Genomic DNA, 11,694 nt, shown 5'->3' with positions numbered 1-11,694 from the left:
CCTGAGTCTCTTCCTCCTCCCATGAATTAATGCACATTATTAAATGAGTATAGGTAAGGACTCAGTTACACAAGTATAATTCAGCTGAAAAAAAGTTGCCTAGAGCTTGCAGTTTGGGAGAGGGGTGGATAGTCAACTGTACTAAAAAGGCTAAGTTGCTCAATTGCGCACTTCTTTTTGTTTGTTTGTTTGTTTTTAGGGCACACCAGTGATGCTCAGGGGTTACTCCTGGCTATGCACTCAGAAATTGCTCCTGGCTTGGGGAACCATATGGGACGCCAAGGGATTGAACCATGGTCCAACCTAGGCTAGCACGTGCAAGGCAGATGCCTTACCACTTGTGCCACTCCGGCCCAATTGCACACTTCTGGAGAAGAAGGAAGGAATTCTTCTAATGGTGTGTCTAAGTGTACTGAGCTTTATCCTCAAACTGGTCACCTGAGAGCGAGAAAAAGGCAGATACAGAGAGACAGAGATAGAGGAGAGAGAGAGAAAGATCAGGCACTCAAAGCAGGCTGAGCCGCAAGCATTGCTTGCAGAATGCCCTGTTCCATTCCCCACACTGCATGGTTTCACTGCACCTTCAAGATGGAACTTCTAGCTGCCTTCAGCATCTACCTCCAGTACAAACAGTCCACACCCAAACAGTGGGTGATGGGAGAGAGGAAAGAAGAAAAGGGAAAAGTGACAAAGAACAAGGACTGAAAAAGGATGGTTCTTTAGGCTGTTTTTCTAAGTGACAAAGTGGGGGCGGAGGAGGGTGGGAGGTGAGAAAGAGGCAACTGTCTTTTCAATGGACAGTTCACCCAGGAAGTGAGCCTAGGGAAAAACAACAGGGATGTGCAGGGTGTGTGGATGATGTTTTTAAAATCTGGTTTCAGATTCTAGTACTTTCCAGACATGTTGCTTCTTTATTTTCCCTATAGAGCACTTGTTCTCTTGACAGAAGTCAGGACAGGCACAGTAACACAGTGATGTCAGATACCTGTCATGATGCGGGTGAAGTTCTTGAAGATTAAGGTGAAAATCGATGTCTGAGTAAGGTAAGGCGTCTTACCTAAAGGTAAGGCGTCTGCCTTGCAAGTGCTAGCCTAGGAGAGACCGCGGTTCTATCCCCCAGCGTCCCATATGGTCCCCCCAAGCCAAGAGCGATTTCTGAGCGCAAAGCCAGGAGTAACCCTTGAGCACCAAACGGGTGTGGCCTCCCCCCCAAAAACAAACAAACAAAACAAAACAAAACAAAAAATAAGGACATGTCTTGTCTTCCTTAGTCTTACACCCCTATTCCAGTAGGAGGAGGTTGGAACTGTCCAACCCTCCTCAGCAAACTTCCACCAGCTCACCCCACCCTCCCCTTCCTGCTTGCCCGCCTGGAGAAGCAACAATTTCCTTTTAAAAAAAAATTCACATTTTTAGTTGCAATATTTTTGTTTGTTTTTGTTTATTTGTTTTTCTTAAATATCTGTATTTAAGCACCATGATTACAAACATGTTTGTGGTTGGGTTTTAGTCATAAAAAGGAACACCCTCTCTTCACCGGTGCAACCTTCCCACCACCAATGCCCCCCAACTCCCTCCTCCTCCAACCCCTTGCCTATTATTACAGACAGGCCTTCTATTTTCTCTCATTAACTATCACATTGTCATGCACTTTCTCCGGGGCGGCTAACCCCACAGCCAGCGCGGGAGGTCCAGACCGGGGCTCGGGCGGTTGCAGTTGCGCGCGGCCACCTCTAGATGGAACTTTCTCACCAACGCAGAGCCGGGCCGCCCGCCACCGTACAGAGTCCCCGGGCGCCGGGTGATGAGGGGGACTCCCCGCAACCTAGTGTCTATCCCAGGCTGGTGCGGGATGCCTGGACTACAACTCCCGGGGAGGAGCGCTGGCTGGCGCGCGCCGAACCCCACCGGTTGAAGACAAAGGGAATCCCCAGGTTCCTCGGTGGAACCCCGGGAACCGCGCGGCGCGGGTCCCCAGGACTTTCCTGCTCCGAGTCGAGAGTGCGGATGCTCGAATCCGCCCCAAAGGATGCTCCCTGCCTGGTACCATTCCAGCCACCGACCAGGTATAAGGAAGAAAACGACACCTTCTTCCCTTCCCTTCTTCCATTCACCCTAGAGCTCCGGGTTTGGGGGAGCCTGTTAGAAGGAGCCCCACCTCCAGGAGAACCCCGGGGAGTTGGGAGGTTGGGAGGACTCAGTGGTTCCTGCCGCAAAAGCTGGTCCGAGGATCGCACAGCAGCGCGACCCCAGGCAAACTTTGCGGGGAGCCCGCGAGACTGACCCGCTGCACTTTGCGCGTCTTCCTCTCTTCTGCCCGCCTGAAGCTGTGTGTGTGTGTGTGTGTGTGTGTGTGTGTGTGTGTGTGTGTGTGTGTGTGTGTGTGTGAGTGACAGGGGCGCATTTGCCACGCCAACCCCCCACCCCTTGACGGCTCCTGGCGCCCCCTCTTGGGAGCCTGTGCTGGAGAGGGCGAGCCCAGGCGTGAGGGGTCTTCTGCTGCCTGGCTCTGGGCGCAGACCTCGGTGCGCGGGACCTTCCCGCGTGGGTCCCGGACTGGGGCAGGCAGAAGTGGAGCGACTCAGGCTCCCGCACCGCCCCGTTCTTCTATCTCTGCACCCGCACTTATTCCACGCGCCACCCACCCGAGGTCTTTTAGGGCCTCCTTTTTTTGAGTGGGGGGGGCGGGCAAGCGGGAACGTAGGTTTGCAAACCCCCCAACTATTGGCATCTCTGGTGTCGGCGGCGGGGCGGGCCGAGCCGAGGCGAGGTGGCACGAAGAGGGGGACCCCGGCTATCCAGAAGGGCCCGCAGCGCACTCCGCACCCACCCTGGGCTGACTTGCGCAGCGACGGCCAAACCCAGGAACCCCCCACCCTCACCCCCAACCCGCCCCTTGGGGTTCCTCCTTCTTCTTCCCGAGGGGACTCGGTCGCGGCGCCCAGCGCTGGGCGATCCGGGCTCGATCCCGGCCACGGCTCCCCGCGCAGCGCGGGGTGGGGGGAATGCTTGGCTGCGGGTGGAGGATCTGGAGGCGCCGGGCACAGACCAATCGGGGCGGCCGGTGGGAGTATTTGTTATTCACATGGCAGAGATTTGGCACCCACAGGGCCACCAGCTCCGTCCCCCCCTCGGCCCCGAGACAGCCACAAGTGCGGCCGCGGTGCTCGCCAGGCGCGCTGGAGGCGGCGGCGCTGACATGGAGCTGCGCGTCCCCCGCGGGCTTCCTCGCCGCCGCGCCCTCTGCGGGGAGCAGGGTAAGGCTAGACCCCGCAGCAGCGGAGAGGAAAAGAGGAAAGAAAGAAAGCCTTCAAGTGCCCAGACACCCGGGGAAAGAAAACAACAAGGAAAAAAAAAAAAAAAAACCCAGCAAAACCAATGTAATCCCCCAACTCCCTTAGGGAAAAAAATCTTTTCTTCCCCCCTTTCTGCGCTTTCCATTTTCTTCCCCTCCCCCAAAAAAAATCGCTCCTTGGATTGCCAGGTGCACCTTTCTCTGGAGTGATTTTTGCTTTTTTTCCTGAGCACGAGTGGATGCCCCCACCCCCTAGCACAGCTGTGATCTGGATGGAGAGAGCTCTAGGCGGGTGGCGGCGATGGGGCTGGGGGGCCGCGGGAGAGTGGGCTGGCACCAGAGGGGCGAGGGGGGCTGGCCGGGCATTGGCGCTTGATTGGGCGTCTGTTGGTTTTACGTGGCAAAGAAGAAGGCAGCCAGCCACCCGCTAGTCTTTTCCGTAATTACCTTCCCATCCCCTGTGCCTAGAGGTTCAGAAAAGAAGGGGGGTTGGGGGTGGCTGCGCGCGGAAACTCCCAGAGCGTGGAGGTGTGATCCCCCCAAAAGTTTAGCCAGCGAATGGGAGATAGAAGGGGGGCCGGGGAGGGGGCAGGCGCGCCCGGGGTGCTCGTGCGGGGCGCCCGGCGGCGGCCGCATCTTGAAACGCGGCTCCTCGGAACTGCCTGGCCCGGTGACCTCCCGGACTTGCCCCGGCGGCATCCTGTCTTGCGCGGCCGGGATGACGAGGTACCACACGGTTCTGGGGAATGTGGCGGGAGGGAATCCCGAAGTTAGAGGCCTCCCGGATGAGTTGGGGTAACCCCCACCTCCCTTCTTAAGCTTGGGTCTTGGCTGCATGAATGGCTAGCCATGATCAAATGAAATGGGTGCGGGTGGGTCGGTGGGTTTATTTCATTCTGCATGCAACCCCGAGACCCCCACATAGCCGCACGTTTTGCATGGACTTTGCGTCCTCCGAGGGGTACCCCCCAGCGAGGTGGGGTTTTTCCGAACTCCCGGGTTTGTAGCTGTCGGGAAAACACGAGTTTCGTGTCCTACGAGGGGCGGAGGAGATGAGGAATGAATGGTCCCGGCTATCTGGAGTTGGAAATGGCAAAGGCGCCCCCGGAGCTCGTCTGAGACACCAGGGCCGGCGTGGTTTGGGGGTTCCCGCGGCGGAGGGGCGCGGGGCGTGGGCACTCGCGGCTGCCAGGTGCGGCGGGGGCGGAGGCGCCCTAGAGGCTGGATCCCAGGGAGCGCCCCGGGACTGGGGCGGCGCCGGATTCATTCCGGGCCGCGGGGAAGGGCTGTGGAGGGTACCTGGACTTCTCTCAAGGCCTTGGGCTCCGAGGGAGTCCAGGTTCAACAGCCGCTCTAGGAAAGAAGGAAGAAAAGGGAAGATGCGGTGGTGGGGGGTTGAGGGATAGGGGGAAGGGGGCAGGGTGAGAAGCTGCGGATGGGACGGGGATGTGGTGGGGAGAGAGAATGAGAGAGGAAGAGAGAGAGGATAGAGAGAGAATGAGAGAGAAAGAAAAAGGGGAAGGGAGGGAGAGAGGAGAGAGAGGGAGAGAGAAAGAGAGAAAGAGACAGGAAGGGAGGGAGGGAAGGAGAGAGAGAATATGCACGTTGTGAGACAGTTCTTGGGCTCAGCCAAAGCTCTGCTGGGAGATCCCTTGAGGGTCGTGCAGTTGGTGAAAATAGAACTGAATCACCCATCGAACAAAACCCAAATCCCCAAAGAAAACAAACAAACAAAAAAACACCAAACTGGCTGTCTGGCAAGCTCCCTTGGTGCAAATGAAAGGCAGAAAGGCGCACGAGTCACTCCTTTTCCCCCGCCCACCCCCTGCTGCGCAAGAGGGCACCCCTGCGTTCCCTCCTCCAAGGAATTGCTCTCCCCATGGCCACTGCAAAGACAGGTGTCCTAGGATGTCCACGCGTTCCAGTGGTAGATGGAATCAGGACCCCACGCCTCTTCTCCAGTTGCTGGAGCAATCCCGCCTCCCACCTCGCCTCCCCACTCCAGGAGGGTATGCCCTGTTGGCCATTTGGGGGTGATTCTTTCCCACAGACCTGACTGTGTTGGGAGTCCCAAACACCTCACAACATAATCCTCACTTGGCCACTACAGTGATTAAACACAAATGGTGGTGGAGATATTGACAAGAAACATCTGCTGGGGAAATGCATTCCGATGAGAGCTTGCATTTTGCTTGAAAGAAAATAAATAAATAAAAAGAGAAAAAGAGCCCCCAGCAGGTAGATCTGGGATAAACAGCCTTTTGCACTTGACTGTAATTTCCATTTTCCGTTATGAAATTGTTTGTCAATAATTGCAAATGGCTACAGAAACCACTTTAGTTTACCTTGGTCACTTGCTGTGAATAATGTCTTGAAAGATCTTTATGGGAGGTAGCATCAGCTGTGTGAAATTCATTGTCTGGTTTCCGAAAACATGTGGTTTGATAATTTTGAAAAGAAAAGCTCCCTCCTTCAGGGAAAATGAAGCAAGATTTGAAAATGCAATTTTCCCATTGCGGAGTCAACTACAGGTTGTCTATCATACCTGAGATTAAAAATAAGGAGTTCTTGCCTTTAAATCAGGGCTGGGGGAGGAACATATGAGGAGTAAAGCTAAATAAATCCAGAATCAAGAAAAAGATGCCAAGAAACAGCTATAGACTGTTACTCAGACTTAATTTGTTCTATTGGGCTTGTACTTGTTACTTTGCCCTATCACTTTCTTTGCACAATATGACTACTTGAATAATTCCACAAATATCAAACTCCAAAAGGTATAGTATAAGGAAGAATTGAGCTTCAATAAACACAAGAGAAAGTAAGAGGTCTGGAAAGAGGTGCTTATTTTGAAATTAAGCAAGGCAATGGGACTCATTGAATTAAAAAAATTTTGACAGTAAACAATCTGACTGCCATTCATATTGGCATCACTATGTGTCAGTCTTTGTAAAACTGTTTTTTTTTTTTTTTTTTTTAAGAACATGAGTCACAGAACATGGGGCATTTATACTCATAGCAGCAATGATGTTTCTTAAGATTTTTTTTTCCTCTTTGTATTTCTTCTATGGTTAAAATACTTGGCTCAACCCTTACTTTAGTTTGGGGAATGGAGTTGCTGTGTCTTATCTTAGAAAAGAAGATGTATAGATTTCTTTCTTAACTGAACGCACAGCAAACGCCCTTATGGCACTAAAGACTCAGGAGTGATTGCTGTTTTGGGGCCTGATTGGATATCAGCAGACACACATGTTGTTTTGCTCAATGTGGGAATTTTTCTCCTAACTAGAACCCCAAGGTTGGAGTAGTCTTGGGAAAAAACAGCTTAGGTCTTACAATTTAAATGGGCAGCAAAAGTGCACTCAGAAAAGAATAGATAAACCATAAAACAGTTGGGATGGTAGTAGAGCTGGTGAGGGTGCTTGCCTTTCAAACCAGCAACCCAACAGCCCTGAACACACCAGGAGTGATCCCTAAGGACAGAGCCAGGTATAACCCCCAAACAAACCAACCCCAAACACCCACCCAAATAGATTAGGATTTTTTAGAAGAAGAGGGGAACATGAGCAAAAATAGACTAGGAAACTCATGATTTGACTTGATACTTTAAGGGTGCCTGCTCTTGGGCTCTGTGAGTACTCCAGGCTCTGCTCTTAATGTGCTCATTGAATGTTGATGTGCTTACTAACTGTCCTTAATATCTCTCCCAACTAAGACAATGATGTCATGCTGGGAAGTGTGTGTGTGTGTGTGTGTGTGTGTGTGTGTGTGTGTAGAACCAACACATCAAATAAACAGCCAGCTTGTGTGCTCAGCACTATACAGTGACCCTAAAGTTTGGCAGTCTGTGTGAGTTTCTCTCCTTATGTGTTATGTGTTTATCTCATTCTCTGTGACTGACCTCATCTGAAAAAAAGTTGAAGGTGCCAATTCAATTGGCATTAGACAGTTTAGGGTGTTGCTCATTGCATAGTAGTTGGGGTGCAAATAAAGAACCTGATAGGATATTATTGCTTCATGCCAAACAGAGTTGGGGCTCCTCTTTCTTTTTTCCTTTCCTACCTTTTATATTTTCCTTTCTTCATTTAGAAAAGGCATTATCTTCTATTTCTGCCTGCCCTCCACCCCATGTCTTGACAAGTTCTGACAATCTTACTGACTCAGAAGGACCTTGAGTGCCTTCTAGTTTCAACCCAGGATCTGGGAATCTTAAGGATGGGTGTTTCCATGGAGGTGACTGAAAGGACATCTCTGAGAGCCTTTCCACCTTGGCTTGTGATATTGACAGTCTTGACCATTGTTTGGTTATTTTTTAATTTGATGATGATGATGATGATGATGATGATGTAAAGGAAGTGTGAGCTAAATTTCCTCCTAGAAAGTGTCTTATAAATTACAGTTGGCTATAAATTCTAGTTGGGTGATGAAAGTGCAGTCTCATCAGATGCTGATAATCGTTCATGAATTCTCCAAGGAAAGGGGAGAACCAGGTTGTCAGACTTTGATCTGTAGGACCTATTAGCATTGAGGGAGGAGATCCAGTTCTGGGACTGATGGAGCAGCTAAGCTTAAGTGGGGATATGGAGGAGAGGTTTGAGTAGAGTCAGGAAGAGATGTTGTTTCCTTAGTCTCATACATTTTTTGTCAAGATTATGCCTCAAGGAAGAACACTGGTGTCACTTTATTAGTTAACATTTCTTTTTTTTAAACAGAACTCATGTTTTATTTTATTAAATAACACAGTTTACAAAGTTATTGAAAAAAACCCAAATATTGATATAACTATCAACTGATTCAACTATCAAAGCCAACATTTCAATTTTTCAAACTTTTTTTTTTTTTTTTTTTTTTTTTTTTTTTTTATTTAAACACCTTGATTACATACATGATTGTGTTTGGGTTTCAGTCATAAAAGGAACACCACCCATCACCAGTGCAACATTCCCATCACCCAAGTCCCAAATCACCCTCCTCCCCACCCAACCCCCGCCTGTACCCTAAACAGGCTCTACATTTCCCTCATACATTCTCAATATTAGGACAGTTCAAAATGTAGTTATTTCTCTAACTAAACTCATCACTCTTTGTGGTGAGCTTCCTGAGGTGAGCTGGAACTTCCAGCTCTTTTCTCTTTTGTGTCTGAAAATTATTATTACAAGGGTGTCTTTTCATTTTTCTTAAAACCCATAGATGAGTGAGACCATTCTGCGTTTTTCTCTCTCTCTCTGACTTATTTCACTCAGCATAATAGATTCCATGTACATCCATGTATAGGAAAATTTCATGACTTCATCTCTCCTGACAGCTGCATAATATTCCATTGTGTATATGTACCACAGTTTCTTTAGCCATTCATCTGTTGAAGGGCATCTTGGTTGTTTCCAGAGTCTTGCTATGGTAAATAGAGCTGCAATGAATATAGGTGTAAGGAAGGGGTTTTTGTATTGTATTTTTGTGTTCCTAGGGTATATTCCTAGGAGTGGTATAGCTGGATCGTATGGGAGCTCGATTTCCAGTTTTTGGAGGAATCTCCATATCGCTTTCCATAAAGGTTGAACTAGACAGCATTCCCACCAGCAGTGGATAAGAGTTCCTTTCTCTCCACATCCCCGCCAACACTGTTTATTCTCATTCTTTGTGATGTGTGCCATTCTCTGGGGTGTGAGGTGGTATCTCATCGTTGTTTTGATTTGCATCTCCCTGATGATTAGTGATGTGGAACATTTTTTCATGTGTCTTTTGGCCATGCGTATTTCTTCTTTGTCAAAGTGTCTGTCCATTTCTTCTCCCCATTTTTTGATGGGGTTAGATGTTTTTTTCTTGTAAAGTTCTGTCAGTGCCTTGTATATTTTGGAGATTAGCCCCTTATCTGATGGGTATTGGGTGAATAGTTTCTCCCACTCAGTGGGTGGCTCTTGTATCCTGGGCACTATTTCCTTTGAGGTGCAGAAGCTTCTCAGCTTAATATATTCCCATCTGTTAATCTCTGCTTTCACTTGCTTGGAGAGTGCAGTTTCCTCCTTGAAGATGCCTGTAATGTCCTGGAGTGTTTTGCCTATGTGCTGTTCTATATATCTTATGGTTTTGGGGCTGATATCGAGGTCTTTAATCCATTTGGATTTTACCTTTGTACATGATGTTAGCTGGGGGTCTAAGTTTAATTTTTTGCAAGTGGCTATCCAATTGTGCCAACACCACTTGTTGAAGAGGCTTTCCCTGCTCCATTTAGGATTTCCTGCTCCTTTATCAAAAATTAGATGGTTGTATCTCTGGGGAACATTTTCTGAGTATTCAAGCCTATTCCACTGATCTGAGGACCTATCCTTATTCCAATACCATGCTGTTTTGATAACTGTTGCTTTGTAGTACAGTTTAAAGTTGGGAAAAGTAATTCCTCCCATATTCTTTTTCCCAATGATTGCTTTAGCTATTCGAGGGTGTTTATTGTTCCAAATGAATTTCAAAAGTGTCTGATCCACTTCTTTGAAGAATGTCATGGGGTATCTTTAGAGGGATGGCATTAAATCTGTATAATGCCTTGGGGAGTATTGACATTTTGATGATGTTAATCCTGCCAATCCATGAGCAGGGTATGTGTTTCCATTTCCGTGTGTCCTCTCTTATTTCTTGGAGCAGAGTTTTATAGTTTTCTTTGTATAGGTCCTTCACATATTTAGTCAAGTTGATTCCAAGATATTTGAGTTTGTGTGGTACTATTGTGAATGGGGTTGTTTTCTTAATGTCCATTTCTTCTTTATTACTGTTGGTGTATAGAAAGGCCATTGATTTTTGTGTGTTAATTTTGTAGCCTGCCACCTTGCTATATGAGTCTATTGTTTCTAGAAGCTTTTTGATAGAGTCTTTAGGGTTTTCTAAGTAGAGTATCATGTCATCTGCAAACAGTGAGAGCTTGACTTCTTCCTTTCCTATCTGGATTCCCTTGATATCCTTTTCTTGCCTAATCGCTATAGCAAGTACTTCCAGTGCTATGTTGAATAGGAGTGGTGAGAGAGGACAGCCTTGTCTTGTGCCAGAATTTAGAGGGAAGGCTTTCAGTTTTTCTCCATTGAGGATAATATTTTGCCACTGGCTTGTGGTAGATGGCCTTCACTATATTGAGAAAGGTTCCCTCCATTCCCATCTTGCTGAGAGTTTTGATCAAGAATGGGTGTTGGACCTTATCAAATGCTTTCTCTGCATCTATTGATATGATCATGTGGTTTTTATTTTTCTTGTTATTGATGTTGTGTATTATGTTGATAGATTTACGGATGTTAAACCAGCCTTGCATTCCTGGGATGAAACCTACTTGATCGTAGTGGATGATCTTCTTAATGAGGCATTGAATCCTATTTGCCAGGATTTTGTTGAGGATCTTTGCATCTGCATTCATCAGTGATATTGGTCTGTAATTTTCTTTTTTGGTAGCGTCTCTGTCTGGTTTAGGTATCAAGGTGATGTTGGCTTCATAAAAGCTATTTGGAAGTGTTTCTGTTTGTTCAATTTCATGAAAGAGTCTTGCCAAGATTGGCAGTAGTTCCTCTTGGAAAGTTTGATAGAATTCATTAGTGAATCCATCTGGACCTGGGCTTTTGTTTTTCGGCAGACATTTGATTACTGTTTTAATTTCATCAATGGTGATGGGGGTGTTTAGATATGCTACATCCTCTTCCTTCAACCGTGGAAGATTATAAGAGTCCAAGAATTTATCCATTTCTTCCAGGTTCTCATTTTTAGTGGCTTAGAGTTTTTCAAAGTAGTTTTCTGATTACCCTTTGAATCTCTGTCATATCAGTAGTGATCTCTCCTTTTTCATTCCTGATACGAGTTATCAAGTTTCTCTCTCTCTCTTTCTTTGTTAGGTTTGCCAGTGGTCTATCAATCTTGTTTATTTTTTCAAAGAACCAACTTCTGCTTTCGTTGATCTTTTCGGATTGTTTTTTGAAGTTTCCACTTCGTTGATTTCTGCTCTCAGCTTTGTTATTTCCTTCTGTCTTCCTGTTCTTGGGTCCTTTTGTTGAGCATTTTCTAGTTCTATTAGCTGTGTCATTAAGCTACTCAGGTAAGCTCCTTCTTCCTTCCTGAATGTGTGCCTTGCAAAGCTATAAATTTTCCTCTCAGTACTGCTTTTGCTGTGTCCCATAAGTTCTGAGAGTTTGTGTCTTTATTGTCATTTGTTTCCAGGAACCTTTTTATTTCCTCCTTGATTTCATCTCGGACCCACTGGTTATTGAGCATCGAGGCCTGTTTAACTTCCAGGTGTTAAAGTGTTTCATCTGAGTCCCTTTGGGAGTTCACAAATAATTTCAGAGCCTTGTGGTCAGCGAAGGTAGTCTGCAAAAATTTCTATCCTCTTGATCTTATGGAGGTATGTTTTATGTGCCAGCATGTAGTCTATCCTG

General features: G+C 47.3%; 1 protein-coding gene across 2 annotated transcripts in view; it reads left to right on the top strand.

The window, feature by feature from the left end:
- The first annotated feature begins 1,888 nt into the window (after positions 1-1,888).
- Positions 1,889-11,694, top strand: part of GRM8 (glutamate metabotropic receptor 8) — a 971,850-nt gene continuing 962,044 nt past the window's right edge. Inside the window, exon 1 of one of the 2 annotated variants that reach the window (XM_049774314.1) lies at positions 1,889-2,066. The gene's annotated coding sequence lies outside the window, so the exon portion shown is untranslated. Of the gene's footprint in view, positions 2,067-3,924; positions 4,022-11,694 lie in introns of those variants that run through there. The other variant, XM_049774316.1, reaches the window with a different exon arrangement.

Source organism: Suncus etruscus, chromosome 1, assembly GCF_024139225.1.
Source record: "Suncus etruscus isolate mSunEtr1 chromosome 1, mSunEtr1.pri.cur, whole genome shotgun sequence".
Taxonomy (NCBI): Eukaryota; Metazoa; Chordata; class Mammalia; order Eulipotyphla; family Soricidae; genus Suncus; species Suncus etruscus.
The sequence above is the reverse complement of the archived record's forward strand: the minus strand, read 5'-3'. Positions and strand labels throughout refer to the sequence as shown.